Raw genomic sequence first — 5,332 nt, 5'->3', positions numbered from 1 at the left:
TGCATCAAGAACTACCAGTATCTCCTTCACACACGAGAAAAATGCGCTTCAATTTACATACACAATAAACAATATACCACTAAGAAAATACGAGGAGGTCACATATCTCGGGTTTACTCTTACAACGAAATTAAATTGGGAAACTCATATATAAATAACTTATATGACAAGGCCCTAGGTAAACTACATTTCTTGAGAAGAAAACTTAGAAACACACCTCCTAGTGTTAAATTAAATGCATACAGAACCCTCATTAGACCCGCTTTAGAGTATGCTGACATTATTTGGGCCCCGCACCAGAAGTATTTAACCGAGAAACTAGAACGCATACAGAATTTAGCATTGAGATTTATATAATCGCAATATTCACGTCAAACGAGCATTACGAACCTGCGCGTCAAGGCTAATGTTCAATCACTGGCTCCCCCCCCCCCAACGTAGAATGATTTCCAGATGAAAATTTCTATACTTGCTTTATCACGGCTCCTACCGAATACCACAAGAAACATAGATTCAAGCGCCATTCAGACTTTCTGCCCGAACCAACCATAATAAATCAATACGACACCATCCCAGCCATAATAACACTCACAAGTACTCTCTATTCCCACACGCCATTTCCCATTGGAACATACTACCCTCTAGAGCCGTAAATTGTCCATCTGCCAACGCATTTATTGACATTATTGATAATCTGGAATTCGAATGGTGATATTACTTGTATTTCATATGCAGCCTCTGCAAATGCATTCTTATGGTAAACGCAGTTTCTCCTGCTTGCCGGACGGCTCATTTAAACAGAGTGTATATATTTATTGAGTATGTTCATTTTTGTGTGTGCTAATGCTCTTTGTTTTGGATACACTAGTTTCACTTTCTTCTTATTTTTTTTACTGTATTCCATGTTGTAACCACTCCTGCGTGGGCCCGACGAGGGCCTGCAGTATTGTAAAATAATAATAAAATAATAACAATATGCACCATTGAATGTTGTTTTTTCTTGTCACATTTGTTTCTACTCAAACAGTATATATACATCGATGCATGCGAAAATAAAATCTATAGTTGAAAGTGAAGCGCTGTCTCTGTGTATCTGTTTCTTTCTACGTCCTCGTCCAGTCACGCTTATACACTCTATCATGGATTCTAACTGACTAGACCGCCAATGTGTTTTAACACTTGCCGTATTTACCTGCATAATGATCGCACTCACGTATTGATTGCACCCCTGAATTTTGTTCTCAATATTCCATTTTTTTTTCTTTCTCGTGTAATGATCGCACCCCGAACTTGCCACAGCGATGTGTCGTGTGCCAAGTCTAGCTATTGATGATCGCACTTAGCATCTGTCGAATGCTGTAAATTGCTGCATGACTCTTCAAGACATACCAAGCAGTCTGCAAGCACCAAACATTCTTAAGCAGATGCCCCATTTTATTCCTTTCATCACTTTCCACACTTTCATAAAAAAAAGCTACAACCAAACTTGCCTTGGCTTTATTATTTGTGGGCTTTATAATGGTTGTGGTCAACAACAACAAAAAAGGCACCTTTCGATTCTTCTCTTCTGCACTCGTGGGCATGCAACAAATTGCGAGCAGCAACGATAGTAGCCATGTTTACACTGGTATGTTCGAAGTGTACCCTATTCATACGCCGACGCTTGTAACACAGCCAGGATATTCGCTCACCCTTAGTGAAGACAAATGCCGCAGTTTCCGCAGCATACCCACCATGTGTTTCTATGTTACTGGCAGCTAAGCCCGCTTATCTCTGTTTCTGTCCCCTCAAAATGGACATGGCTGCGTTACTGCCACAGACTTGTCGATATTAACAATATTATTCATTACTCATGCGGAAGAAACTGTCTCAATGCGCGTAATGTACTCACAAAAAGAAAAAAAAATTGCGTTCGGCTTGCTCCGCCGGCCGCCATTTTTGTTTTGGTGTCCTGCACTGACAGCGGCAGCCACCTGCTTGTCATCCTGCAGCAAATGCGGGATGAAAAAAGAAAATATTTCTTTTCGTGGGAAATTTAACCTGAGTAATAATCACACCCCTGAATTTGCATCAATTTTTTTTACAAAAAAGTGCAATCATTATGCGAGTAAATATAATAATGCTGCACAATATTTCTGCTTAGAGTTGCTCCTTATTACCTAATGTTTCAATATAACACATAGAACGTCCTATGCTATTTTTGCGTGCTTTCTAATTGTTCTGTCATGTCAGGTGGCATCATTTTTCATTATGATGAACATTTCAAGCTGTCATATCGAACTGTGTCCTAACATTTTTACTGTATACTGAAAAGCTAACTACTGTTCGTTTACCTTCCTTTCTTTTTATCTTTGTTTATTTTCCGTTCTTTGTTTATTATTTGATTCTCGTTCTGTTGATATTTATGTAACAAAAATTATGTTTTTGCTCCACAATTGTTATCTGTACCGCCCCTCTCACGCAATACTCTTTCTGGAGCCTGTGAGGTACATGAAATAAATAAATTATTCCTATTTAGAAGCAAATATTGCCAGCTTAAACTTTTAGTGGTGGAACTAGCACACCTGCTTTTAAATGTTTTTGTATGTGTATTTTTCTGCCCAGATTTTTTTTTAACCACTTCTTCGAAAGGATGTCCTCTGGTCGAAGTGGACTAAAAACTCTGGCAATCAAGATTGCTGGCCTGATGAAGATCTCGAAAGAGCAGTCTGTAAAAATACATGCTGTGCTAATAAATGCTTCTAGTAATTTTAGCAACTGCGCCTGTTTTTCGTTCTGTATCTGATGCGTTGCAACACTTTCTTTCACACCAATAGGCTTGTTAGACTAGCACATTAATAGACCCATTAGATTAATAAACCAATATATCTATTAGACTAACACTCTAAGAGGCCTAATAGACTGTATTGGTGTCAATAACCCATAGGCTATTAGATTTTGTATTAGATTTCTTGCTATTGGCAGCAGCGCACAGACTAAAGCTTTGTCACAGAGGGCGGCGTAGACAGATGAAGAGGAGCATTGGAAACTTCACACCGCATTGCATAAGAGCTCTCAGCTTAATCGGCACTTTGGGGAATAGATGCAGGTACTGAATTTAACAGGACAGTCGTCCCGACTCTCAAGTAAATGTCCCGATTTGATCCAACCTGGACGGCCCATTATCCCAACTTTTTCTTTTTCTGCCTGGTAATAAGAAATAGATACGATTTCCTTTTTATTATGACAACTTGTTCACACATCCTTCTTTTTATATTCTTTTGCACTGTCATAAACATAAAAGTAGTTTCGTTTTTGTCGTGGTTCTAGTTGTGTTGTAGGTTCTAACCACTCACAGTACCTCTATCCATATTGGTAGCCGTGTTAGTCAGGTGGCTATACTGCGCCTTGTTGCAAACTCGAAGGCGACTCAGTGAGGCCAGTCACTCTCATGGCGCACAATGCTCTGGCCGATGTGCCCCCCAAGCGTGACTTTCCCTCTTCACCAGTGTAGTGCTCGCGCTCGTGCCAGGCCTGAAAAACTCATTCAATTGACAGAACCAATAAGCCCCTTTATTCAGGGCACCTCACATTATTCACAAGACAAAGGACTCACGGTTGGCAACTGCCAATCTGCACTATGCCCAAAGTGGGACATAACAATCCACATACACGGTGAAGCCAACTTCAAGCATTTCAGTCAGGTGATAGCACAGTGGCATCATTACCAGGTTGAATGGTGAAAACACTGTGCCCTGTGGCACTTGTGATTTTTTTGGTGCAGAGAGTGTCTGTCCTACAGCGACTTCCAATTTACAGTCATGGAGAAAGTCGTGCATGCCCAGCGTTTGCCTGTTATAGTGATGTCAGTTGCAGAAGCCAGGAATGGAAACGGCTTTTTTTTCTTTAATGCTTGCATGAAACCAGGCACACTGCCACAAGTATTTTGAGGCTTACCTGATTAACATTACACAAATGTGCTTGCAGTCTTAGTGGAGGAATTATCTAGTCTTTGTACCAGGCACGTACCCAAGGGGGGGCCTGGGGGGGCCCGGGCCCCCCACGAAATTCAGACGCATGCCCCCCCCCCCCCCCCGCACACTCCCCGCTCACGCCGCCATTTCTCACACACATTCCTAAGGCGCCGCCAAATCAATGTTGCGACTTGACAGTTATTCGGCGGTCAACATTTTGCTGCCTTTTTCACTCCTTTTGGATGGCGGTAGTTATCGGCGTCTCCTGGGATGTGATGGACAGTTTCCTCATCAATTCGGTGCCTGCGCGATTAATTCGAGATGCATTCAGTTGTTACCGTCTATTAAACGGTCACACCCATCGTTGTTGCTTCATAAGTTCAACCTTCTTCGTGTAGACTGATCCAAGGACCAGGAAAGGGATTCAGTTCGTGGTCAGCTGGTCTGTATGCACGTGGAACGAGTTGCGGCCAGAGAAAACGCCAATTGCGTTTAACTTTTCTTTTTGTTTCAATATTTCCTCGAGTGACGGCTCGCCGCGACGCTGACAGATTCTCGGAACCATATACCCGTGATATGGGTTAGATAAGGTGGAAAATAAAATAATGCGGGATAGCATTCATCATCAAGCCCTGTAATAATCTTGAAACTTATGGGCAAATTAATATGACTGTCACCTGTTAACTCGTCTGGTTTTTCCCTAATTGTACAGCTCTTTTCGTGCAAAATTGCCAACTGGAAACGAGAGTCGCAAGTACTTGAGAAATTAAGTGATGTACTAAGGGAGATAGCCAAAGTCAACAGCCAAACAGGAAGGAAAAGCGAAAATTAACAAATGCAACCGCTGTTTATGAAAATATTCATGGATCAGCATCTTTTTATTTAAAAATGGAGTACAGAAAACGCCGCCGGAAGTGGAGGACAATTCCGTGTGTTCTGAATGACGCTTCTACAGTTATCATTCGAGCCGCTTAACGTTGCCACTTCCCTGCTGTTCTTGTGAAGGTGCTTTTCCAACCTTCGGCGGTGGGCGCAGTACGTGCAGAGTCGCAGCTTCCTGTGCCATACGCGGTTGTACGCGACTGGCGGCCACGCATCGTTACGTAACTTCCCAAATAACCATAAGAGTCGGTTGTGCCTCTTAACTTATCAGAGCAGTAAATGAGGGATCGAAAAGAACTGTGACTGTTCTGCAAATATATATTTCTTTATATTTCTTCCAGAGATAATTAAAAAAACGCTGCTATGGTGGGGTACAATTTAAGAAGAAGCTTTAACTCGGGCCCAACTCTGAGGCGGCCTATTCAAATACACGTAAAACGCAAAAACGTTTTTCTGAGATAACCCCTGGACCGATTTTAATGAAATTTGTTGCATTT

This window comes from Dermacentor variabilis, chromosome 4 (genome assembly GCF_050947875.1).
Source record: "Dermacentor variabilis isolate Ectoservices chromosome 4, ASM5094787v1, whole genome shotgun sequence".
In the NCBI taxonomy this organism is placed as follows: domain Eukaryota; kingdom Metazoa; phylum Arthropoda; class Arachnida; order Ixodida; family Ixodidae; genus Dermacentor; species Dermacentor variabilis.
Note: the sequence above shows the minus strand (reverse complement) of the source record.